The following is a 27,588-nucleotide window of genomic DNA, read 5'->3' as shown; positions in this document are numbered from 1 at the left end:
TATCGGCCCACTTGTGCATAGACTGAAACCTTTAAAACAAACCTTTTCTCTTTATAGGCTGTCCCAGGCAGTGACATAAAGCTGACTAGCACAGGCCCCTCATTAAAATGTTTCTAAAGCGTTGCATATCCCTCGCATGTGTATTACTATTAGGGCACTGATTCACTCAGTGAGACACGAATGTGCCCAACTACTTGAAAGTGACACATTCACCATTGTGTGCCTTTGTGGCACTTTTGCTTACCCAGGTAGATGTCTGTGTCTCAAAACCCTGTCCTTTTCTGCATTTCTCCATCCACAAGTCCCAAGGAGAGGTGAATTTGTTCCTCCCAGAGCTCCCAGGAGGAGACTCTGTCTCTGAGCAGACGTGTGCTAGCATCATCCCACAAAGATGTTGCTCATCTTTGCTTATTTTCCACACTCTTATGAGCATCCTCCACCTCCTGCAAAGCCCTCCTTGTGAACAATGGTGCTCACTTCTTATGAGATTTGCTTCTGGGGATGGAAGCCAAAGGTAGATCCCAGTTCTGGTTGACAATGCTTGTTTATCGTTTATTGAGTCTGTGGGAGCAAAGAAAAGAGTCAGTCCGTTTGCACATTCACCCTACACCTGACATCTATCCCTCCACAGCGGTGACATGCCCTGGATCCCTCTCAAAGAGTGAAGCTCAAAGTCCGCTTAGTAATGGCCCAGAGGCCAGTCCAGCTGTGTGCAGCAGGGACTGTGTGTCCTTGCTGCCCTTGGAAAAGTCACTGGAGGTGACAGCTTCACAATTCTCTGTCCATTGTTTTGGAGCCACCGTGTGCCTTTCTCACCCCTCCTCTGATAGGTGTAAATTGGTTCACAAATCCTGCAATTCGTTTAGCTCATGCTCCACTGAGTTTCCTCGGCGATTTTCTGGTTTATTGCCCGTTGCCTGGTTGCTAAGATTCCTTGTAAATTGCATTGCCCTCTGCTCTGTTCTGCCATTTGTTTAGGTTCAGCGTGGAAGCTGTCGCCCCAGCACTTGCCATGTGCGGGTCGTGAATTGCTCCTAAGCAACAGTACTGCTGCACGCGGGCCAGCACCTGAATGGCAAAGAGGCAGCACAGTGACACAAAACCCAAGGGCACAGAGCTAATTTATGCCACCAGGCAGAACTCATCTTTCTCTCCTATCTCATTCCAGAGGAGGAATCAATATATTGAGGGTGTGGGATTGCGTGGTGCTCTTGAAATGTTTCTTGATGCCATCACTCTATGGGACTGCAGATGACTAAAAGACAGACAGATGGTCCTTCCTGGGCACTACAGAAACAGACAAGATGTGACTGGGAAGAGACTAAAAGTGCAGGCTTACGCCAGACGATCTAGGTTCTAATGAAATCTCGGCTACTTCCTGGTCGTGTGACCTTGGATGAGTTGCTTACATTTTCTGTGCTTTAATTACTCTTCTATAAAATAGAGTTAATAAGAACATCTACAGCACTGGATTGTTGTAAGGTTAAAATGAGATGATAATATGTAGCACATAGTCTCTGGCGTTGGTATATAGTAAGGGACTCAGTAGATATCAACTATGATCACTGTTATCATCAACAATATCATTGTCCCAAAGCAGCTGGCCAAAAGCCAGTGAGCAGCACCCACCTCATCTCCTGCCCTGGCTGATGTGTCTCCGTGCTGCAGGCCTACTGTTCTGACCACCCCCGGGTGGTTAGTTCCAGCCCTGTTCTGTCTGCCTTACTGTTAACACAGAGGCTCCACACTCATTATAGTTTATGTCTAGATGGCTCATAAGAGCCTCATGTACTCAAAGGAGGGCTTTTGGAAGATGACTGGATTATGGGGCCTTATCACTAACTTGCTGTTAAGAGGTAGGGTCTGTTGGGAAGAGGTGGGTCACTGGGGGTGTGGCCTGGAAGGGTGTGTGTGTCTCTCTCTCCCCAGCTCCTCCTTTCTCTGTTTCCTGTGCACCATGCAATGAGCAGCTCTCCTCTGCCATGGCCCTCTGCCTTGTCATCCTGCCTTGGAGCTGGCGGACCATGCAAGGATTAAAACCTCTAAAATGTGAACGGAAATAAGCCTCTCCCCTTTAAATTGTAGATGTTGGATATTATCGCTCAGCAATGAGGAAAGTAACTAAGACAAAACCCTTGCACTCTTTAATTGGGAAAGATAAGTTAGTTGTCATAATGAAAAGGGGGACCTACCTCTTTGGGGTAGAATTATAAATTACACCTCACACTCTGTAGATGCCATAGGGGTATGTAATTATAGGTGATGTTTATATTATACAGACCCTTGGGCCTTTATACAGATAAAACCTTTCTCTAAATCCTTGTTGAAAGGCTAACATGCATCCTCTTGGCACAAACCACATCTAGATGTTCTTAGCGGCCACCAGAGTCCAACATTTGATGGAACTGTTCTTACAACTAACCTCTTCAGCTGCCTTTTAAAAGAGGGCTCAAAAGCCACATTGTGGAGCTCTTCTCAGGAACTCAGAGGCAGAAAAAACCTGAGAAGTCACCACTTATCCCTGCTCCTACTCAGCCCAGCAATGGGCTGTGACAGTCTAAATATGAAGTATCCCCAAGATTCATGTGTGGAGGATGCTAAGTTCATCAGTGGATTAATACACTGATGAGTTCATTAGTGTAGAATGAGCTGTTAGGAGGTGGACCTGGTTGAATGAAGCGGATCAGTAGGGCATGCCTCTGAAGAGTGTATCTCTTCTTGGGCTCTTCCTCTTCTCTTTCTGCTTCCTGACTGCCATGAGGTGAGCACCTTTCCTCCACCATGCCATTTCTGCCTTTGACCCACTTAACCATGGACTAAGACTTCTGAAATTGTGAGCCAAAATAAACCTTTCCTCCTTTAAGTTTTACATGTCAGGTATTTTGTCCCAACAATAGGAAGATAAATAATATAAATTCAAACACTGGATCCTGAGGCTCTTTGTAGGGGAAAAACTTGCTCTGGTATGGGGCTCAGATGCTATAAAATCACTTAGTAAGTTAGTGATCTCTTTCCAGTTTCTCTACTGTCACTCTGTCCATTCTTGCTTCTTTGCCAAGAAGGGGAATGTTCAGCCCTCCTAAACACAACAGGCTTTTCAAACATTAGAAGCCACCCTTCCATCTCTCTTTAGCCTCTTCTTTCTTGGATTAAACATCCTACATTCCTTAAGCAATCCAGATCATTCCCCAACTCTTTTCCATCCCAGCGTTTCCTTCTGCATACTCTCTGGCCTGTTTATCTGCCCTGAGAACATGGAGCCAGACTGGGAAGACCTTTCCCTAGACATGTTCCAGCCAGCCTCGCCAGTCACATCTGGTAACATGATATCATAGTGTTCATCCTGTAACCTGACACTGCACTGGCTGTTTGGTCGCTCTGACAACCAGTTTCTCTCCGATCTTTCACTCTCAGGACTGATGTTAAGCATGGCTCCCTTAACCTATACTTGCAAACCGATCTTTTGAAACTAAAGGTAGAACTTTACATTTTTCCTTGTGGCCCTCAGATTAGCCTTTCCATTTCCTCCAGGCAGGGAACAGGCTAAAAAGGAATGGAATCTACCACTTCAGCACTTAATGAAGCTTGACTCTTTACAGGGACCCTGTGACAGCTGCTTCTTTTACCAGCATCTATCGTGGTACTGTGTGTAGAGCAGACATGCAGTAATAGCTGAATATGGACATGAACTGCTACATCACCCCCTAAATCATAAGTTCAAATGTAGGATACATGTAAATGCTCTTTAAATTCCTCAAGTACCATGCAGACATCAACTATTGTTAATATTGGTACTGTTACTAAACATATTTTTTTTTTTTTTTTTTTTTTTTTTTTTTGGTTTTTCTCCGGTACCAGGAACTGAACTCACGACCTTGCGCTTGCCAGGCAGGCGCTTTTGCCGCTGAGCTAAATCCCCAGCCCCGTTACTAAACATATTAAAGACAAAAGCCATGTTAATTTTCTTTACCTCCATAGATGGATGTCTTTTACACAGAAGGTGCTCATGAGTGTTGGTTGAACATTAATAGAAAGGTTTGCACAATATCTTGGATATGGACTTAGAAGAGAAGTCCAAAGTTGAGGTGAGAGCCTCTAGCTAGGATGTGGCAGGAGATTAGGGCACAGAACATTAAAGAACAAGGAAGAGATTTCTAAAGACAAGGGTTTGGGACCATCCTAGGGTGGAGGCATACCGGGGGTTTCTACACTGGTAGAAAGTTAGCAATCAGTAGGTAATTTAACCATACCTAAGTTGTTTACAAGCAGCAAGCATGACAACAGCAGCCTGTCATAAGACTGTGGTTCAGTGGGGGCAGATGCAACCCAAGAGTGGCTGACCTGGACCAATGTCTTAGCTCCTTTTCTCATTTCTGAGGCAAAATACCCAACACCTAAAGTTAAAGGAGGAAAGGTTTATTTAGCTCACAGTTTGTAGAGGTTTCAGTCCATAATCGGCTAGCTCCAAGGCAGGGTGGCATGGCAGAAGAGAACCAGTTCATGGCAAGCAGAAGATAGCAAAAGCAAGCAAGAAAGGAAAAGACAGCCTCTTTCTGTCCCTTCTATTTTATCCAGGCCAGGGATTAGGACAGTGCCAATCCAATCAGTGGAGTGATTTTGTAATGACCCACCCTTAATCCTAGCATTGCATCATGAATCAATCACACACTCTAGATTCAGCCCTGGCTACAAAAGCCCCACCTATGACTGCATAAGGCTTTGGGGGAACGTCTAGACACAAGGCATAATATCTGAGCTGTGCTCACTCTTGCATCTGCTGGTCAGATGAGGTCACAGTTTGAGGCCCCTCACATGCGTATACAGTGGTTGGCCAGCTGCAGGGTGTGCAAGTGGGGTGAGAAGGCCATATAGCTCTCATCACCAGTAAGCCAGATCCTGCTTACTGACGTGGCAGCTCAGTAGGCTTCCAAGAGAAAAAGCAAGGAGTCCAAGAGGCATCATGAGGTCTTGGCTAAAAATGGGTACATTATCACTTCCAGTGTATCCTATCAGCAAAAACAAATGACAAATGTAGCCCAGATTTAAGAGATAAGGAAAAAGACCTTCCACCTCTTCATGCAAGGATCTTGCAAAAGGCGTGGATCCAGCAAGAAATACATAGAATCCATCTTCCATTCTTCCATAGAATCCATCCTTCCATCTCACACATACATGGATGTCTGCTACAGGATTGTTCTTGCCAGGTGTAGGAGTCACGGCTGGAAAAAGTATGCGTTGGGGACATGAGCTCTTATCTTTGGAAGGGGCTGCAAGTAAAGAGTACTGCAGTGGAAATAGGTTGTGAGGACAGGTGATAGTAGCCAGAGTGGCTTCCCTGGGTATCAGTGTCTGGCTATGGCAACAAGAACATGATCTTTGTGCAGATGCTTGTCATCGCTCATTTGCTTTTGTGACCAAGCTGCACCTCGATGCCCAACATTTCTATTGCCAGATCCTGAATGATGTGCAAATCCCATCCATCACAGTGTCCATTGTCGTGTCATTCTGGTTCTGGCAAAGACATGACAGTCTGATAGGCCCCTTGAGGATACAAAGAGCCCAGCAGCTTTCATCAACTGCAGACATGTCCTAGAGTGACTTGGGACAAGATTGGGACCCCTGGTGGGGGCAGCCTAGGATAGAGAGCCCCATGCAGAGCTCTTGGCAGGGCATGTTATAGCTCAGTTTTATGAGCTCCTAAATCTTAACATTTTCTAAAATGAGGGAGCCCAGCAGGAAGATTAAACGCAGCCAGGCCCTTTAAATCATCAGCACCAGCCTTCGTAGGGGCTAGATTTCTTTTAGGCCCTGGCATGATCTCTGTGTCAAAGACCCATGGAAATATGCAGTCATTAAAATTTAAGATCCTTGCCAAGTTCTACCACTGACTAGCTGTGTGACCTTGGGTGGGTGACCCAAGGTCTCTGTACCTGTTTTCTCCTTCAGGCATGTGGCTGTAACCACTCAAAAAAGTGTGTCTCAGGGAGTTTGAGAGCCCACATATAGGTTCCAATGACCCTGGGGGCTCTTGAGGGATTCTTGCGCCAGGAAACAACCTTTCTGCAACCTCAACCCCAACAACCCCCAACTGCAGAAGTTCCAGGGCTGATATTCCTACAGGTGCCCTCAACTTGTCAATCAGCCAAGGTCAGAAGCAGATGCCTTGAATCAGCTCAGATAACCCAGACCTGAGAACATTGTGCAATCCCCCGGGGCTGCCCCGAGCCAGGATGCAGGTGAGCCTCAGCCGCTGTCATGCTCCAAGTGCACCAGACAAGTCACTTACCCTCCGTATAGCTCTTACAAGTATCACAGTGCTCTTCGGAACTTTGATGAAACGCATGGCACATCAAGTATGAAAATTCTTTCAAGATAATAAATTTCTGTAAATAAATACATTTACTTGTTCACCAGTGAGCACCCCACAGCCAGCACTCTGCTGGTCTAGAAAGTAGAGAGGAGTAAGACACCATCTTTGCTCACCGGGGAGCAAGGAGGAGGAAACCAACATGTTCCTGCACAGGTCCAGAGCCCCAAAGACCCAGAGATGTAACAGGGTGCCTGAGCATCCAGGAGGCTCCATGGTGGATGCCCCAGCAGGTACCGAAGGAAGAAGCAAGCCAAAAGTGGGTGGGGAGGAGTGGCGGCCATACCTGGAGAAGAGCAAAGAGTACAAGACAGCTGTGACGGGCAACTGTAAGCTGTCTGTTGGAGCCGGGGCCTGTGCCAGAGAGGACAGAATGCAGAAAAGGAGAAGGTGCAGCCTGCAAAGAGCCAGATGGGCCTTGTTGGTGGGACTGGGTTCTAACGTGAAGGCAGAGGTGGGCAGCAGCACCATCTGCCATGCTGCAGCCCACAGCTGGAGCTGGAGCTCCTTGAAAGCCAAGCAGCACTTGCAGCCGGCCTTTCCTAAGCATGGGGTCACACCCAGAGCCCTGGGCCAGCACCCAGCTCCTCCCAAGCACTCATGCCAAAAGATAGAGCTGAGCCTTACTGTATTTGTGTTTTGCAAGTGAGGTGATTTTGTTTGGAGCCAAGGCCACCTACTACATCTAAAGCAGAGCTGGTTCTAGACCCCTGCCCTTCACCTAGATGGGCAGTCTTATAAAGGACAGACTCCCCACTCTGTCCTCCAGGAACCCCCAAAACAGTCTTTCTCCTTAAGTGCCCAGCACAGGTTTCTTACCCTGCATCCAAGTACTGCCACCCCCAGCTGACCTTTCTTCCTCCTCAAACTGGCACCACCTAATTCACATTTCCCCTCCTCCCTGGACCTAGCATGGAGCCTGCCAGTAAGCCCTGTCCCCAGAGGGTATCCTCTGAAATCTTCTTCGTTAGGTTCCTAATGTGGGAAATTAAAACTACTAGCTTGAAGCTTTCCAGGGCAGCAAATAATATTTACAGGCATACTGTTTTAGAAGATCAAATATTTATAATAGGGTTGACTCCATGATGTTGCCTGTTGTCTGAGCTTCTGGGGCTGTAGTAGCTGCATTATGAATGGGATCACTCATTAAAATGCTTTCAAAGCTATTTGTGCTGGGGGGTGGAGGGGCAGGGAGGAGAACTCAGGGAGGGCGGTGTGTCCTTATGTGGGAACCACTGCCCAGAGTTGAGTGAGCCAAGGTTCCTCCACAGGGACATCCATTCCTCCCACAACTTCCCTGGTTTGGGGGAAGTGCCCCTCTATGTTCTTTGTTGAATCCTTGGTTTCACATCACAGCCCCAGCCCACATCATCTGATACCTTGAGGACCACCTTCTTAAAGATTCTCCCCCAAAAGAGCTCATTCCTTGAAAGGCAAGAAAGGGCCTTTCTTCCGAACAGCTGTTTCCCCAGAGCCCAGAACAGTGTGTGATACAGTGTAGAGACTGGACGCACTGCTACTGCATGGACAACCCACCCCTAAACTCATCTTCTGCTGTAAGAGTCATTATGCATCCATCCAAGAAGGATTCTGCTCAATCTATTTTTCCCTCTCTGCCTAGCTCAGCTCTCTGCCTATGCTTCCTAGTCATACACTCAGTTTTACAAAGAACCATGTCTAATTGATTTGGAGTCACTCTTTCTGGGGCTAAGTTGGATCCCCTATTTTCTAAGTAGTCCACTGCTCTTTCATAACCATTTTCTTCTTTGTAATCCTCATCTTATAGTACTAAATTATTATTAAAAGTCATATTATAATTACTAATGACTTTACTTTGCTGTCTTCTTATCCCAAAGCATCATCCCAGTGATCATCACCAAATTTCTGTGAATGACATGTCCCCAGTTTGGAGATGTCTTGTGGCCAAGAAGCATGTGTACACCAGCTGTGGCAAGTCCCTTGCCGAGTTCATAGTCAGAACAAGGTTCTCTGGCAGGAGGTCAGTGTCCAGACTTCTTGGCCTTTGCAGAATGTTTTCCTATAAACAACTGCAGAGAACAGTTTGCAGGGACTTGAGGTCCCCATCTGGGATTCATGTGATGGCTCAGTAGGATGTAGTTCAGATCAGGGAGTATGTTAGTCCACTTTCTATCACTGTGATGAAAAATCAGCTTAAAGGAGGAAAGATTTATTTTGGCTCATGGTTTCAGAGGTTATAGTCCATGAGAACTTGGTTCTGTGTTTCTAGGACTATGGTGAAGCAAAACATCATGGTAGAGAGCTTCTGGTAAACCAAAATAGCTCACATCATAGTAGGCAGGGAAAAGAGAGTGAGAGAGGCCCAATATCCCCTTCAAGGGCATGCCACTCAGTGGCCTACTTCTCCCAACTAGGCCCCACGTCCTATAGTTTCCACCATGTTTCAATAGTGCCACAAGCTGAGGAGCAAGAGTTCAACACATGAACGTTCAAGGGGCATTTAAACTACAAACCCTAACAGGGACACAATACTCTGGTCCCAGGAAGATCCCTTCTTAAATTTTCCCAAGTCAGCTGATTGAGAAGGAGACCACATCACCTCTAGGGCCCTTAAGCCTGTATCTGTGATGTGGCTTTCATATGTACAGCATCTGTTTGTGTGGACAAACTGGAGTGGACAGTAAAGGGTGGCCATGAAGTAATGAGGCTGTGTTTGACTCATGACATAATGAGGCTGATTTTCTGGTTTGGCTTCAAGGGCTAAAAGAGTCCTCAGGAGTGTTTCATGTCAACTCTATTAGGAGGAAGTGTAATCAAATACTTTTTTGAAAATTCAGATAACTTACATTTATCCACTTTCCTCCACACATGTAATTACTACCACACATTTATCCACACATGTAGTTACTGTCTCCCAGACTGCTGATGAATTAGTGACATAGCTTCTTTCAAACATCCTGCTTGCTTATGTGTTCAATGATTTTACCCTTCATTATAGATCAGTGGTTCTCAAACTTGTCCATGTGGCTGAGCACCTGGAAGTTATGGGGCTTTTTGCGGAACATCATGAAATGCTGATATATTTCATCTCATTATATGAGCCAGGAGCAATTTTACTAGCAGAAAATATGACTATATTAATGTGTGCAATATAATATAACAACCACAAACACACGTATCCTAGAAAAGGAAAAAGTCTGTCAAGCTGAGATTAGCTGTATGTGAAACTTCTCTTGAGCATTTGTTTGCTGTTTGCTCATTCATGCTTTTATCTCCTGAGGCAGATCAGTGTGCATTAGAGCTTTAGAAAAGAATTCTGGGTCAAGGGAGAGATGACTGAGCAGTTGTGTTTGGAAATCTAGACCTTCAGTGTTCAGAAGCCCCTTCCGGCTGCCCAGGCATGGGGCCCTGGGGGCTCGGGTAGCTCTTTCAGAGCCACCACCACTGTCTTGAAGCTCAGTGGCTTCTGGGACATCAGGTTGAAGTACCAATTCCACTGCTGTTGAGGTGCTACCACAATGACCTCATATTCCTAGGCATCCTTAAACCACCTTGGCAAATCTTGTCCTTGTGACCATGAAGACCAGTGGGCATAGTGAGAAAGATGGGAGCAGGAATCAAAGGGAGGACACCAGGAAGATCTTCTCCCTGAGCTCGTGCTGCCTAAGGATGGGTATAAGAGGCTCTAGACCTCTGCTTTCTTCTTCCCTCCTCCCTAGCCCAGCCTGGCCCCACTGCTCCTAAAGGTCCTGCCCATTTAGGAGTGATCGTCCTCATGGATTCAGCTCTTCAGCTAATGTTTTTGCCACTTAGTTCTATATCCACTGCATTCATTTCCTTTTAAACAACAGAAATTTATTCTCTCAAAATGCTGGAGGCCAGAAGTCCAATCACCGTCCCTGGGTAGAAATCAAGGTGTTGGTAGGGTTACACTCCTCTAAAGCAGGAGAAACCCTCCTCTCCTCCTCTGCTTCTGGTGGTCCCTCGTAGTTCTTGCCTGTGGTTGCCTCATTCCAAGATCTGCTTCTGTCTCATCTGGCTACCTTCCCTGCTGACTCCTGTGAGGACCTGAGCCACCCAGATAACCCAAGACCACCTCACTGGAGACCCTTAATCTGATCACTTCTGCAAAGACCCTTTTCTTTTTTCTTTTTTTTGTTTTGTTTTGTTTTTTTCCTGTACCAGGAATCGAACTCACAACCTCGCACTTGCCAGGCAGGCGCTGTGCCGCTGAGCTAAATCCCCAGCCCCTACAAAGACCCTTTTCAAATAAGGTTACATTCATAGGTTCCAGGGGTTAAGGCATGGACATAACTTTGGAGGGGGCCACCATTCAACCCATGACAGCCCTCAGGACAAGATCGCCCTACTGAGAAGTCTCAGCACCTGGATGATGCTACTGCACTTGCATGTCGCAGCTCTGGGCTCCAACTCCAGCCTGTGGTCTTGGTTCAACATTGCTGTGAGGTCTGGGTGTGCCAGGACTCCATCACAGCATCTTAGTGAAAAATTCTGCCAGTGAGAGACCTCAAAGTCACTTTTAGCTTCAGTCCTACTTCATCCTAAGTCCAGCACAGCTCAGCTCCCATTAGGGGGGTTTTCCATACTATGATTTACATCAAGACAATAATTTGGTTTTAAAAATCTTTTCAAAGATAACTTCTGGGGAAGATCTTTCAAGTATGAAGTTGACAATACTAAAGACAAAATTAAAGTTATTTCCTTTCTACAATTAGGATCAGAGAATCAGAGGCCTACAGATTTGTGTAAAGCTGAGAACTTTTGGGGCTTCTGGAAAGTCTAGGTCCCTCTGTCCCTGGGGAAATGCTGTCCCTGAGATTGTAAATACAATGAAGAAGGTGATACTGGGAAGGGAATTCTGCCTTTGGAAGACTTCTTCAAGTGTCACTAATTCCCCCCTCCCAAGTTTATGCAGCTGACCAGACCTGTCCCTGACAGGGACTGCACTAAGCCAGGGAGTGAAAGTCCCCAACTTCACCCCACTAATCCCTTTCTGCTTTGTGCCTTACAAAACGCTTATCACCTGCCAGGGCATGATCATTTTACACGTGGCTTGTCATCACACCATTGAACTTCTTGCTCTTATATATTCATTTGGGCCATTGGATTTTCCGTCTCATTGTCTCTTGTCTGCAGTGCAGAATTGAGAGGAGCCTCAGCTGTGCTTTCTAATCCCAGCAGTTTTTTTTTTTTTCCTTTTGGAAGGTGAAACTGAACAGAACCAAAGGATCAAAGTGTTGAGGACTCCTGCCCTGAGTCCTAGCCCTCGGATACCCAGGGTGGATTGAGAGTTTGCAGCTGGACCCCAGCTCCAGAAGGAAGCACAGAATTGACCCCAGTACATTCCATACACAGCAGGGAGGTGAAATTCTGACCCTGTTATTCAAGGTAACTCCGCATTACTTCCTGGCATGAGTCATTAGGAAATAATCTGCTGCTTTAATGTCTGTGTCTCACCAGACAGCGAACTCCCAAGGACAGAGATAATAATAGCACTAATAGCCACCATTTATTCCGCTTGTACAATGGACCACGCACTGTCCTGAGTATGTAGCACATATAACCTCACCAGTCCTCTTTACAGCTTGGGGACCCAAAGCCCACTGCAGCCTACCAGCTTCATTTCCAGTGACACTGGTACTTAGAGGGGTTAAGTGACTTGCCCGCTGATGAACTAAAATTCAAATTAAGCCTGAAAAGCTCCAGAGCCACTGTTCTTAATCCCATCACCAACCACACTGTCTGGCACAGAGTAGATGTTTAATAACGTGTGCAGGCAGGAATGCCTTTTCTTCTTTTTCTCAGGCTCAGCCAGTGCAAACACCCCCTCTACCCAACACATATTCTGTCTGCTCTTCCCAGCAGTGGCTCCCTGCTGGCTTTTGTCCCCTGAATTCTGCTGTAAAGTCCTGGGCCTGGTGTCCTCTGTCCTGCTAGATATATCAATAGGGGGTGTGTGATTCTGACAGGAGAAGACTAGGGCATGGACTCTGAACAGGAAAACATCTGGAGACCACATGGAAACAAACCAAAGTTATCCAAACAAAGACTCAGAGGTAAGGCCTAAGACAGGTGACCTGTTCACACTCTTAACCCATTCCCCTCCTCTAACCACCTGCGCTGAGGCTGGCCTGCAGAGTAAAGAGGCCCAAGGTAGATGTGGCAGAGTGCTGGTCCACAGGCACCTTACCCCTTGTGGACACAGTGTGCTTGGATTGTTCCAAAAACCAGAACCTCAGCAAGTAGAGGTGCTCTTAATGCAGAGGGACAAGATGAGCTCGGGGTTAGCAGACCTAGAGCACCCTCCTGACTGGGCAGCCTGGGACAAGTCTCTTTATACTCTCTAAGCCTACCTCCCTTTGTCTGTAAAAACAGGGCAGTGAGACCTCCTTAGGGTATGTGGGCTCATACAGTGTCAACATAAAAGAGGCCACCTCTTCCTCTCCAGGCCTAGCCTACAAACCAAGCCATGTCTTTCCTGATGGCCCTTCTGGGGACTTGAAAAACCAACATGATACAGAAGAGATGAGCTCTAGAGCCGGAAGTCCTGGGTTTCGGTCTCAGCTCTGAAGCTTTCTACCTGTATGACTGCATATTTTTTCTGTGCTTTGGTTGCTCCTTCTGTGAAATGCGAAATCTTTTGTTGTGCTATCCTCATAGCTGTTATGAGGATGAAATGAGATAAAAGGTTCAATAAATGTCACTATCCCTCTTAATGTCACAGCAGCAGACCACTAATGAATGTACCATGCCTCCTTCCTCTACCTTCTCCCCTTCCCAGAGAAAAGGAGGGACAGAAAGTTTATTCAAGGAGGAGATTTAGACAGAGTAAGACGGCCACTCCTCCCTTCCCACCTGACAGGAAAGACCTCAGAAAGAACTGGAGGGCCTGGAGCCCAAAGCTCCTTCCACACCCACCCCCAGTAGAGAACACTTCTTCCCTAACAAGGATGAAGGCGCTGAGCCTCGTGCTCTACACAAGGGTAGACCTGGATGGGAGTCCCAGGGCTATCACCTTAAGCAAGCTGCATGATCTCCCTCTCTGAGTCTCAGGTTTTTTTCATCTGTAAAGTGGAAAGAATTGCAGCATCCTGCCTCCTAGCATTGCTGAGAGACTTAAATGAAATAATACAAAGAAGTCCTGTAGAGCAGACTGGCAACACAGGAGCACTTGGTAAAGTTCAGCTACAATTTTTCTTCTCTAACATTGCTTTACAGTTTACAAAGTATCCTCACCTACTCATGACAATCCACTCTGAAAGGCAGAGCCCAGGGGCCTTTAAATTGATCTAGTGCTAGACAGTCGGAGGTAGGAATCTTCCCTGTCTCACAGATGAGTCCAGGGCTCCGAAAGCTTACTTGACAATCCAAGCCCACAGGACGAGGGAGAGCATCCTCTTTGTCACCCTGCCAGGCTATTTCCCAATCAAGGAAAAATGTCACCACGCCCATGAAGGCATTTAATTTTACCACATCCCTGGCGAGCTGAGTGACTTCCTTGCACTGGCCCCAGGAGGTAAACAGCCCTAGCTCTGTGTCAGCTAAGACAAGGTCACAGGCTTCGGTGTCTGTATTTCTGTAAACAGTTGCCACCTTCTTGGTTCTGCAAATAAATGCCCAGGCAGGGTGACGTCAGTAAGGATGAAAGCAGAGCCCTGAGGGCCAAAAACCTCTCTTTTGTTGTTTCCCAGTGTGTTCTTCCTATGAAAACTCAGGCTGCGTCAACACCCTGCTGGAAACTGTGCTGGTTACGAAAGCTGTGACCAGATTCATGTGCCCCAAACACTTGTTTGCTGACCTAAGGGATGCCTTTAGCTCAAAGGTTTGAAAGGCTTGAGTAATCCCCCAATTTGGAGAGAAAACCTTTTAAGAAAGCAGCCAAAGCGAAACCCTAGCATAAGCAGGCACTTTTTTTTTTTTTTATCCAAGAGAGCAAAGAGAAACCCAAGAAAACCCAAGAAAATTAGGGTTTACTAAAAGAAGAGGATGCACTCACTGTCCTGCCAAGCGTGTCCAGTGGACTGCTTCAAGGGTGTTAGTAAACAGCCTACCAGAGACAGGAGGGCCTTGGGAAAGGGGCCTATTGTCAAATAAGTTCAGCAAACTTAAAGTTAAATCAGTGTCTTCTCTTCTCCAGCAGGTGAGTCGCAAAAAGAGGGTCCAGAAGCTGAAGCTTCCCAGACAGGAGTGGCGACATCACCAGAGGACTCTGCCTTCCCCCATCGCTGTGGCAGGAGACAGTTCCAGGAGGCAATGCCAGAAATGCCCTAGTCCCCATCCACAGAGGACCACTTCCTCCTCTCTGCTCCCCCCACCCCCAGCACCTGGAGCAGCACCTGGCTTAGAGCAGGCAGGAATGAACATTTGTTGAATGTAATTGAATTCTAAAGCCTCTTTCATGGGTGTTTGTCAGCGGCTTTCCAAGGTCTTTGTGATTGGAATTCTAGAAGGAGGTTTTAATGCTCCCAAGTGTCCCTGATTTTTTGAAACAGTTTCTACATCTTCTGCAATTAAATGTGACTTGAATTCCTGCCCCCACCCCACCCCCAGTGCTGCTGGCATCTGAGAACTGCTCCCTGGGATCCATGGCCCTTCAGTTCACAGGCAGAGGAAAAGCAGTCAGCCACACAGGAGCTTCAAGATGTCCCTCCCCGGTGTGTGACATCAGCAAGTAACAGGCCCCATTTCCTTCCTGGAATATGAAGTTCACTGCTTCGCAGGCTCACACTGAGGGTTTCATAAGACAACAGACGTACTGTATCAGATACAGAGTAGGTGTTTACTCAATATTAATTTTGTTCTTTGTCATGTTCTAAAAACCTGAACCAGGTACATAGACAAGTTCAAAAGACTGGAAAGGGACCTTGGAGAAGGCGAAAATGCAGGTCCATAAATGATGGTTATAACAAATGCCAGGGAAGATTTCACAGACATTGGCTGCAGTGACAGTGAAATTATACATCTCTTCAGAATCCCAGGTAAATTGCTAGTGAACTAGCAGAGGCCTTCTCTGGCATATGCAAAGTCAAAACCACAGTGTGCCTAGTATTGAGACTGAATTCTTAGCAAAGAATTCATAAGCCTCATTACCAAGCTCTGCTTCCTATTCTGAGCATTTAAGTGTGGGCTGCGCAGTCCACAGTTCCCAGCCAGGAGACACAGGGGATGCTGAGGGATAGAGGGGCTGCCTGGCCCAGGGTCCCAAGTCAGGCACCTAGTAGCTCTGGGATTTGCTAATGTCTTTGAGCCTCAGCTTCCTCACCTATGAAAGGGGAATCTTGAGGCCTCCTTCCTGGGGATATCACACCGAACAAGGTATGGCAGGCAAATGAAGACTTTATAAACCATGTAGTGTTCTGCCATTAGAGAGCTGCTGTGGTGTTATTTCTGGGAAGAAGCCGCATGCCATTGACATGTCACATGGACCGCCTGGACAGAGGCTCACTTCTCTGTAATTGTTCCTGCAGCACAACACAGGCAGCCTGAAGGGGGCAGGAAGCAGTGTGGTCTTTGGAATCACTAACACTACACTGTCACCATACCTGGGAACAAACTCTGTAAAGTGCTTGGCAGGCAGCCGTGGGTACGATGGTTTGAACTGATCCCCTGTATGTAAGTTGTCACCTATAGTTTAGGGCTCAGGAGACCATAAGCTACTGTTCACCTGGCTCATACTTGTCATCTCCCCATTTATAAATAAAACTCCCTTTTGGTCTCAGAAACACCCCAGTTTGGATGGTAACTCACATGTTCCCCGGACTTAAGACATTTCCTTGGGACCATAGCAAAAGAAATAGAGCCGCCTCCCAATCCCCACTCCAGTAGGAAAACGATCCCCTGTCACTGCAGGCAGACCCCTGGGCACCTGCCAGTCCAACCCACTGATCTTATAGAACAGACTAAGGCCTGAAAAGGCATCACCTCTCAGCCTCCACCAAGTTCACAGCTCGTGAGCCCAGACACCACATCTCCAGACTCCCAGGCTGGTGTTTGCCTCCTCTGTGTCCTGCCCAGTGGGAATCACAAGGTAAACAAGAGCTGGTGGGAATCCAGCACCACACCTAAAAGAGGCATCCTGAACTGTGACACTGTGACGCTGATGAGGAGCATGTGACCTGAGCCCTGCCTCTCACCTGCCTGTGCCGGGTCAGGGCATCAGCAAGTGAGGGCGTGGCCAGGTCCCGAAGGCCCTCTGAGCTCTGTGTCACTCCTGCCCCTTGCTGGGGGCTGGCCAGTGGTCCCTCCTGCCAGAAAGACTTGAGGCAGGTGTGGAGAGTCACTGCACACACGAGCAGGCCAAGGCTGCGCCCCTCACGCCAGGGCCAAAACATGTGTCTTTCCCAGGCAGGTGGTCTCACCAGCACGCCACTCAGGTACAGAAAAGGGCGCAGCTCAGCAGAGTGTGCATGAGGGTCACAGACACAGATTGGTGGACCTTTGCCAGAACGTGGCAACCAGGGGCCAAGGACCAGGCAGCATTCACAGTCTCTTGCAGAGCAGGCACCACAGACTCAGGTTGTTCGTGCAGAATAAAGTCCTTTCTCTAATTCTGCCCACCCAGTCCTGGTCATTCTTCAAAGGGCAGGATAACTTTTAGCTTCTCAGTGGAGGTTTTGCTGACTTCTAAACTAGTATGCCTACCACCTCGATATGTCTCTTCCTTTCTTTGAAATAACATAGCCTCTGCTGAGTACATAATGCTAAGCCTGGCACCAGGTGCTGTATATCACCCTGTCTTCACACAGCCTCATGAACTAGTCAGTGGTCTCCATTTTATAATTAAGGAGGCTCAGACTCAGAGGCCATGTTGGGAAGTGAGAGAAAGAGTCAGAGAAAGAAGAGAAGTAAATTTTCCAAGAGGATCAATTACTAGTTGGAAAGGAAGATGTGATAGAAAATTGCCATGGAAGGGAAGAGGAAAGAAGAGAGGTGGAACTATTTCGGGCTTTTCAACATGAGCTGAACCTTGTGTGCTCTGTTGGCAGTGTCCCTGATCCTGGTGGTGTGGTATCTTCATTTTATTCTGCAGAAAACAGTGAGTCAGAGAAGCCAAGTGATTTGCCAGGAGTCACATGGCTTAGAAATAGTACGGCTGGGATACTCGAGCTGCTGATTCCAAGCCCATACTGTACACTGCATGTGCACACACTGCCTTTCTCTTGAGCAGCCACTGTGTGCTAGATGCCATGCCTTCCGGGGACCCTTAGATACATCTCCAGTAGAAACCTCATTGGAGGGTTGTCTTGGTTACTTTTTTGTCACTGCTGGGACAAATACCTGACGCCCAAAATTAAGGAAGGAAAGGTTTATTTCGCTTACAGTTTGTGGAAGTTTCAGTCCGTACTTGGCAGATTATAAGGCAGAGTGGCACATGGCAAAGAGCTACAGCTCAGGGCGGCAGAACACAGCTAAGCTGCAAGCACACACCAGGGCAGAATGGGGGAGGAATGGCCTCAAGCACTCTCTTCCTTTCCCTTACATATGCAAACTATCCACCCCAGGGCGGGTGCAGCTCTCACACCCTTAATCAAACTTTAAAAGCCTGCCCCATGACCACCTGAGGCTTTGGGGGGACACACAGACATAAACCATAACAAGGGTTCTGGAAGGAGCTTTGTCCAAGATGGAGATCATCGGAGATTGTAGCAGGAGGGAGAAGAACGCCCACCCATCCCTGCAGAGGCCTGTCCCGAGCCCTGAAGGAAGGGCAGCAGTGGCCTGTTTTCTCCTGCTGCTCATTACAAACCATCCCCAGAGCAGCCAATCTGAGCTCCCAGAACTTGGGCCAGGGAGGTGACTTCAGCCCCACCCTACCAACCAGTTCACTTGGAGCATCTCTGTCATTCCCTGATGTACCCAGAAATTCTGAACTTGAACTTGCCCATCCAACCTAGCCATGTCCCTGCAGTGCCTACTCCATACAACACACCTTGCTGGTCTTCAAGCTGGGCAGGACTCGGCCCCTGACTCTCAGGAGCTCTCTTCTGATGGAAGAGACAAGGCACATAGAGCTAGGACATCAAGCAGGAGGGAGGAAATGTAGAAGAAATGCTTTTAAAAGAAGAAAAGTTGACACGCACACAGGTCTCATTTAGCTATGTGCGTATTTGTGCATCTACCACTGTAATTTTTAAGTGTTTTAAAGCACAGGCTCTTTTCCCAAATCTTTCCTAAAACCCCCACTGTCTTACAGGACTAATGATAATGAGGCCATGAAAGGGATAAAGGCAGAGTGCTTGGGTCTCAAGGCAGCTGGATGTCATCCCTCGGACACCCCTACAGCCAGCCTGAGAACCCCCAGTACCTATGATGACAAATCATGCAGCTGCTAAATCATAGAACTGCAGCAGAAGGAGACAATCACAGAATGATGACAAACCAAGGACAACATGCCACGTACACCCTGGCTCTTGCTAAGGAATTCATATCTGAGTGCACAGAGTGGGACTTGGGGTTGATTTCCCATTAAAAATGTGTAACAGTGTTAGCAGGAGAGGGACCTATCCACTGTCATGAAGCGTTCTGGGGCAGGGACCAGCCTTTCAGGGACAGGGGCTAACTGAGCTGAGATGTAGGAACAGCCAGGTCCAGAGGACTAAATGGAGCATGAGGAAGAAGAGCGTGAGGTCAAACAGTTTGAGAAGGGAAACAGAGAGAAAAGAGACAGAGGAAACCAGTGCAAACAGGTCCTACATTCCATGTCTCTGATTTCCAGGAAGCCCAGAGCTGTGTTTTTGAATAGAGGGTGACTTGCGGAGATGTCCTCGTTCCCTGGTGAAAAGAGAATCTAAAAATTCCAGCAGAGTAGTCTGCTGGAGAAGGAGCACTCCCAGCTCCAGTGGAGCTAAGCTTCCTATCTCTTCTCTACAGCCAGGCCTAGGACCGCTTTGCCAGGGTAATTGCTGGACCACCTTCCCCAGGCTGAACTAGACCAGTTCTGGGAAGGCTCCGAGCAAAGACTGGCTCAGGGCGGCCATAAGAGGGCAGGAGAGGGCTGGGAATGGGCCGGCCGCAGCTGCCTCGCCAGTGTGCTGGCACTCAGGGCAGCCAGCTTGGAAAGTTGGCTTTGAAAGGCCCTGCTAGACAGAATGGAGGGGCAGGGGGTGGGAAGGAGAGGGTGGAGGGAGGAGGGGCGAGGTTAACACCGCCCGTGGGGACAAATGCCATGATGAGAACCAAACCATGAGTGGGGGATTCCCAGCTAAACCACTTCCTACCTGTGTGAGACTGAATGAACAAACTGGTCTCTGTCTCATGTCCTCCTTCGCACTTTGAGAAAAAATAGCAAAGTCATGGTGATGGTCACACGAAAGGAAGTGAAAGTCCTGTATGAATTCAGTGTACTGATGACAGTGTCCTTGACCCAGCCCCCCACCCTCAGTTCTCTGTCTCCAGGAGTACCATGGGCCTCCCAGGCTGGAAGCCTGTACTCGTCGCCTACATCCACTCTGTCACCAGCATTTGCTTGTTTCATCCCTATGTTTGTTTCCGTCCTACTTTCTGAGTCTCTTGCAGTGATGCCTCCCACAGCTCCAGCCATAGCTTGCCACTCCCATTCATTCCCGAAAGAACATCAGGAGGGCTTCCAAGTCACCAGTATGGTCCCATCACTTCTCTGCCTCACGCTCTTCACTGGCTCCCCATCACCTCCACAGTAAAACCCACACAGCTTAGCATGGCCTCCAGGGTCTGTCCACTACTCCAAACTCGCTGAAGATCGGAGGCTCCCAAATGTGTGCTTCTCCTTCCTGCCTCTGGGCCCTTGCATGTGCTGCTATCCATCCTAGAATGCTTGCCTGCAGCCTTCTCTTCATTCTCTGCTCCCTCCATAATTCCGATGTGTCCCTCACTTCCCACCTAAACCCCACATCCTTGAGAAGCTGCCTGCTACCTCCGCCCAGACCAGGCGAGGAACCCTTGCTCAGTGTTCCTGTTCTCTCCCTCCTCCTGTGAAGTCACTGACCGCTCTGCTTTGGTCACCTAGTGCCCCCAGTCACAAGCTCTGTGATGGCAGGGACCAAGCAGCCCTATGAGGGACACTAGTCCTGAGCAGTGTCTGGCCTGCACTGATAGATGCTCCAGTTGAGTGAGTGGATGAATGAATGAATGAGCACATGCACACAAAGAATAAAACTAGATATCCCCATGCGGAGGTGTAATTCTTCTCTGTCTCCTTCCTTTCTTTCCCCCATGTGACATACGTTTCCTATAGAAACCCCCTATCCCAGAACTAAGCTGGAATAAAAATAATCAGAGCTAGCATTTAAATACCCAGGCACTCTGCTAAACCCTTTACAGGGGGTCTTAGTTACTTTTCTCTCATTTCTGAGACAAAATACCCAACTCCCAAAGTCAAAGGGGGACAGGTTTATTTAGCTCATAGTTTGTAGAGGTTTCAGTCCATGATCAGCTGGTTCCAAGGCAGGGTGGCACATGGCAGAGGGCAACAGCTCATGGCGGCAGACTATAGCAAAAGCAACAAGAGATCCTAACAGCATCTTTCTGCCCCTTTTATATTCTGTCTAGGCTACTTGGATTAGGGTGATGTCAAACCAATCAGTGGACTAATTTAAAAGTCACACACCCTTAATTCCAGCATCGCACAACCTAGATTCAGCCACCTCTGAAAAAGCCCCATCTAAGACTGCATGAGGCTCTGGGAAGACATCTAAACACAAACCATAACACATGGGTTACTTCTAAGAATTTTTAGTGGGAAATTGCTGTTCGCATTTCACAGACTAAGAAGTCAAGGCATGGAAAAGTCATTTGGTTTTCCCAAGGCCTTCAGCTAATAAGAAATGGAGTTGGCTTTTCATATCCTGGTGGTCTGATCTGACAGTCCACTCACATCCCTCCACTCCACTCCTTGTTCTTATCCAGCCTTATGTTTCTGTCAAGGAAACTGAAGGCTAAACAACCCAAGGTCACACAGCAGATTTATGGAGAGCTGGGGTTGGATCTGAAACCACACTCTGGCTTCAGACTCTCACTTACATTGCCTGCCCCCTGTGGACAGTCCCCAAGCCCAGAAGATGCATCTCCTTTCTTTTTCTCTAACCCTGACCACCTGCACACTCCAAGGTGCTCCCTGAAAGCTCCTCTCTCAACTTCTGAGAGACCCCACAGGCTTGAATATATACACAGGGCTCTCTGTCCATCACCAATTCCTGCTTCCAAGACTGCAGCTTTTAGCAAGCTACAGCTCAGCATTTAGGAAGCTCGAGATTGGCTGGACAGTCATTCAAAATCCCTTTCTGCCTCATAGCCCTGCTTCCAGCTGCTTTCCACTGTGCTGTCTTTCTGTGTAACCCCCCTTTTGGCTTCTGCCTGGACATGGCCACTCCTAGCACTGGATGTCAGAGATGAGAAGCCTCAGAATACAGGGCAGCGGGGGCTGGGGGGGTCACAGGGAGCCAGGATCGCAGGGGAGGGGTTCTGGGCCCATCCTTCACCCTACCTAGAGATGCTCAGCTGCCCACCTGTTTCAGGTAGCAGAGCTGCATATTTGCTTTACTGGGACAGAGGGTTCTGACTGAAGAGTACCCCTAGCTGCCTAAAATGGGCTCAGATCCTCAGCAAGTCTGAGCTCCCTCCAAGCCAGGTGTTCACAGCCATATCCACCAGTGAGATGAATTTCATCTTCACTCTCTTGTTGTCACCTTGTGGATATTTATAGCATTATCATGTCCACCAGAGAGCGTAATGGGCTTTTTAGGCTAAACCAATTAAACTCTCTTCCCATAAGTCATGTCTCCTGCATGGCTTCTGCCGCCCTTCTTTGAACCTGTTCTATCTTCATTATCTCGGCTCCTCGTGGCAGGGGAGGGCACAGCCTAGGCGTTCACGTACTGGTTCCTGGACGTTTGCCTCTCTCTAGCCTAGACAGGTCCCTCTTCCCACCACCCCTTTCAGTCCCTGGGCTGTGCAGACATAATCCAGAGCAAGGCAATACCATTGACCCTCTGGTAAAGGAAACAGAATGTACTCAAGAAGAGGTGCTTGGTCTTTCTCTTCTTTTAATCTTTGCTACCTCCAAATATCAAACAATATCAACAATGATCAACAAATACCAATTGCCTAAGTATATACATGATACACTGGGCCAGAAAGTGGAGGCTGTAACCTGCAGTGCCTGCGTTCCAGATGGGCCCTTGGGCACCTACAGCCTGGTGGAAAAGTGCTGGGTAACACTGTGACCCCTAAGGACTCCTGGGGCTGTGGCAAGGGATTCTTGAGCTTAAAGGCAATGATAGTATGTTTCCATTTCTTTTCTAAACCATTAACAGTCATTCTTCCAAAGGAAAGGGCCTGAGCGCTCCAAAGGCTTGCCATAAGCACCCCTTCCAGCTTTAGTGGAGATCATATCAGTCTGGCAGTGACTCAGTCTCCAGCCACTGGCTCATCACTCAGCCAAGCACCACTAACCATCCCAGTGGGTCTCACCATCACGTGGTGTAAATTCTTTTTATGCGCAGTCATAGCTAGTTTAATGTATACCCAATATGGATCACTGGTTTAAGACAAGAAACATAAGAAATACTGAGATGGAAATACAGTATCAAATTAAGGAGGAACATAAAACATAGAATAATTCTGTAAATTTTCCTACTACTCTATAAACCAATGCTTAAAAAGGAAAACACAGTAGCAGTTAGAGCCAGTTTGGCTTTTTTGATTTTTAAGGCTAAAGATGATCCATTCCTGTAATGTATTTTTGAGGAGTGCTTGCACATAGCAGTTGAGAACTATCCCTTTAATCTCAGTATCCAAGAGGAGGAGAATTCTTCACATTTAAAAAGAGTTGATTTTTCAAAACACAAAATTTCAAGAATTCCAAATATGAGGTCCTAAAAGCAGTTTCCATGCTGTAACTTACAATTATTATCTGCATTTTAAAACACATTTGGTTCTCAAATGAAACATGTATCAAATTATAATTTGTCAACAAATCGCCTTTTTGCACAATTAAAGTAAATTAGACAGCATTTATCATTTACTTAATAAGGAAAATGCCCAAATTCATTTCTATATGTTATGGATATAAAGAATGATTAAAATAAACTTTATAGTACATTTTTAATAATACACTGATACAAAATAGAATTACTGTATCTAAAAGCCACTCCAGATCCTACATAAAAATTACAACACTGCTTTAAATCACTTATTAGTGTTGCTGTCTAAATTCTTCTGTTCTCTTTGGAGGCCCCAGGGTAAGTATGCACTTTTTGTTCCCACCCCCATCTTGTGCTTAGGATGAGGCCATGTGGCACTTCTAGCCAAAGAGTTGGAGCAGAAGGTTCGAGACCCCCAAGAGCTTCTTTTCCTCCTGGAGGGGATTGGCACTCTTTGATATGTGGCTGTTCCATCAGCCCTTCCCCTTGAGCTGCTGTGATGAGCATGGCTCTGACTGACTTATGTCAGATGTATACACTGAGTAAGAAAGAAAACCTTGTAGTTCTAAACCACCGGGGACTATTCGTTATTGTATCTTAACCAAACCTGTCCCAACTTATAAAATTCCCAGGTGAGAGTACGTGAGATTATCTACCAATTTCCACTGAGTAACAACAGATCACCTCTGTCACCAGGAATAACAGTATAATGGGACAAGCTTGGGTGTTGGGGATAAACACCCTGTGCAATCCTGGACTCACCACTTGCTGGCTGTGTGGTGTAGGCATGTTACTTAAACTCTCTAAACTTAGTTTTTTCATCTTTAAAAATAGCAGCACAATATATACACAATAGCCAACTTGATTGGCTATTAAGGGAATCAGAAATAGCATATTCAAAAGATCTTACAGCATGTATAATCCTTAGACATGCTAAAAATAGAAACTATTATAAGATAGCTTAGTAAAATTCTACTACACTCATCTTCCCAGCAGTCCTTTCCCACATCCCTTTCTGACTCCTCCCACCATAGCTATGTGGTTTTAGCAAGGTTGCCAATCACAGTGTCCTGGTTGAAGGATGAGCATGTAACTGAGTTTCTCCAATCCCCTCCCCATTCACAGGATTGGGCATCTGACCCAGACAGGGCCAATAGGAACCTTCTATGCTCTCTGACATAAGAGTAATGAGAGAGAGGCTCCTCCTCCAGGGAGAGCGACTGGTGATGAAACAAGCCTGGAGTTGGCAGTATTCACACGCTCTCCCCTGGAGAGGAAGATTCTTCAATGGAAGAGCAAAAGGTTCCATAAAGAGAAGAGAGCCTGAAGATGGGGTTATGGGGAGGGAAGAGAAAAAAAGGGAGATAGGAAAGGACAGAAGGAAGAGAAAAAAAGGGAGATAGGAAAGGACAGAAAGAAGAAGCTGGAGGAAGTGAGAGAGAGGCAAGGGAGAAGAGAGGAAGAAGAGAGGGACAGGAAGAGGCAGAGGGAGAGGAACTCATCATAGTGGCTCTTCTCCAGCCCTTGGATGTTGCTCTATCCACCTTGTCCAGTACTAATGCCATCTCTTTCTTCCTAGACACACGAATCAACAGACTTCTTACATAGAGCTTAAGCAGGTCTGAGCTGAGTTTCTATCATTGGCAATCAAAAGCATCCTGGTGAATCCAGACATGAACACTCACCAAGCAAAGCATGCGCACACAACCTTGGTGCAATCCAGGCAGCATGTATGTGATCAGCAGCTCAGGAGCCATGGCAAAGGTGTGGCAGAATTCTGGGGGAGGAGCAATCATGCCCAACTGGCTAAGGAGGTCTTCCTGGGAGGTGGTATTTGAAGCAAAGCCTTGAAGAGGGGTAACAAAGGCTGTTGTATTTATTTATTTTACCTTTTCAAACACTAATGAGAGCATACACACTCTCCCCAACCTCATCTCAGATCCAGACAACAGAGCCCAAAAGGGATGTGAATCTCCTCTACTTTCCCACTTCTAAAAGCTAAATTAAAGAAAACATTTCAGAAAGTTTCCAGAGAGAGCTTTTAGAAGCCCTGGAATTTCCTCACATAGCCCCAACCTCCACCCAAATACTAACAAAGTGGTAGGTGCCAACAAAGTGGTAGGTGGTGTAGAAGTAAACAAGGCTGCCATGTGTTCCTCTCAGCATTATGGAACCAATAACCCATTGTCTGTGAGTGGGGAACAAGACACCAGAGATATTGGTGAAGCCATGTAAGGAAGCAACAGGAGTGGAGATGCACTGTGACTGTGGAACAGGGCAAGGACATGTGTCTTAGGCATTCCTAGCCTGTCTGAAGAGTAACCCTTCCTTTAGGACTAGAGAGAAAGAGGCTACCAAGAGGGAGATGAAGCTGCCTGGCACAGGGACCTGAAAGTTCCAATGCTCAGAGGTGAGAGGAGGACAGATATTATGAGCATTGGAAGAAGAAAGCAGAGTCACATGATAGAGTATAATAAGGACGAGAAGGTTAGAGGGCACAAGGGCAGAGGAATAGCCAGTAGTTCAATTGTTGAAAGCCAGGAAAGCAGTTGGAATTTATTCCAAGGGTGTGGGAAGCGCTACAAAGAGTTAATCATAGTGAAGACAAGATTCTCCTCTTCCTATGGCTTTGAGCCCAAATCCTAACTTTTGCTCCATCAGTCTCTCCTCATGGAAGGACCTAGCGGGCTCCTCTTGGGGCCCAGTGTCTTCCCTGGTGACAGCTAACTCTCACCTTATGGCTCGTGCCAGTTTGAACTCCTTACCTGCAGATCATTTTCTCTAAGATCAGGGCCTGCCCTAAACTCACCACTTCTCTGGGTTAAAGTTTCCCATGGTGTTGTCCCTAGAACATCTAAATTAGAGTCATCCAAGGAGCCTGTGCAACACTAACTCCTAATATCCGCCTCACAGAGGTTCAGAGGCAAACCTGAGGTTCTAAACATTGTCTTTGTTACTTTTCTCTGGTTGCTGAGACAAAATACCCAATGCCCAAAACTAAGGAAGGAAAGGTTTATTTAGCTCATAGTTTGTAGAGGTTTCAGTCCTTATCAGCTGGCTCCAAGGCAGGGTGGCAGGGCAGAGGGGTAACAGTTCAAGGCAGGAGAAGACAGCAAAAGCAATAAGAGCAAAAGGGGAGAACAAGCCTGTTTTCCTCTTATATTGTAAGCAGACTACCCCTCCTCAGGGCAAGTGTAGCACTCACATGATCTCCATGTCCTCCTCTTGCACAGGATGAGGATGTTTACAAAGTAAGGACTGCCCTGGCTCCCTGCTGAATTGCTTACTTAAACTTCTCAAGTTGGCACAATGTATCAGCCATTACAATCTACCCTTTGTCAACTTGGCAACAGACACATTTCTTTAAGCTGGTTTCCAGATACAAAGATATGCTTATTCTTAATGTTGCACAACTTGAACACTATAACACAGGTTGACCAGTCCTAAAGAACCAGTAGTAAGTCTATCAACATTATATTACTTTAGAACTGTAACATTCTGCCCCTGTCCCCCTACAAGACTCATGCACATACCTTTATGCAAAAAGCATTTAGTTCATCTTCAAGAATTGCCAAGGTCCTAACAGCTTCAGCCTTGCTGAAAAGTTCAAGTCCCTAGTCTCCTCGGAGATGTAAGGCAAATTCTTAGCTGCAAGCCCCTGTACAAATGAAAACAAAGTTACATATCCAACATTCAATGGAACAAGATGAACATTTTCATTCCAAAAGTTACAAACAGGGAAATACAAAGGACTGGGACCAAAGCCAGTCCAAAATCCCACAGGGCAAACATTAAGTCCTGCAGTTCGATGTGCACCACCTGAGGCAATCTGTGGCAAACTGTGAGCTTCAAAGGCTTGGATAGCTCCACCCCTACAGCACTTCTGGGGGTTATAGCTCCCCTGGCTTCCTCTTGGTTCCACTTTGCTCCCTCCTTGCAGCTTTCTTTAGATGATCCACGTTCCAGGCTTTTCCAAATTTCTGAGGTCTCCACTGTACCACTGGCTTTACCCTCACAGCTTCACACATTGCCCTCTCAGGGCCACACTGCCTGACCTCCTAGGCCTTCTTAAATCAGGGTAGAAGCCTTTTTAACTCCACAACTCTTGCTTTCTGCATGTTCCTAAAACCAGCACCATGTGGATGATGCCAACTGGAGCAGTAGCCAGGCTTTTCTCTCTCTTAGTTGTAAGGGTCGAGTGCCTAGATTGCTGGGCACTCTGAATCAAATACTGAGGAACAAATTTTGTATGCTGCCACCATTCTGGAACATGGTGCTGTATGGCTTTCTCTTCAAAGCAAAGTCTCACTTTTGCACTTTTGA

At 47.0% G+C, this 27,588-nt stretch overlaps 1 long non-coding RNA gene across 2 annotated transcripts in view; it reads right to left on the bottom strand.

Moving 5' to 3' along the window:
* LOC102012565 overlaps window positions 1-26,906 on the bottom strand; it is a 56,315-nt gene extending 29,409 nt beyond the window's left edge. For both annotated transcript variants that reach the window (XR_264382.2, XR_001231617.1), the window contains exons 1-3: window positions 26,799-26,906; window positions 24,951-25,111; window positions 245-561 (exon numbers count right to left, since the gene is read on the bottom strand). This is a non-coding gene — a long non-coding RNA (uncharacterized LOC102012565). The remainder of the gene's footprint in view (window positions 1-244; window positions 562-24,950; window positions 25,112-26,798) is intronic.
* Between the last annotated feature and the right edge of the window lie 682 nt (window positions 26,907-27,588).

Source organism: Chinchilla lanigera, unplaced genomic scaffold (assembly GCF_000276665.1).
Source record: "Chinchilla lanigera isolate Chin_1 unplaced genomic scaffold, ChiLan1.0 scaffold00106, whole genome shotgun sequence".
Taxonomy (NCBI): domain Eukaryota; kingdom Metazoa; phylum Chordata; class Mammalia; order Rodentia; family Chinchillidae; genus Chinchilla; species Chinchilla lanigera.
This window is presented reverse-complemented; position numbering and strand designations above follow the sequence as displayed.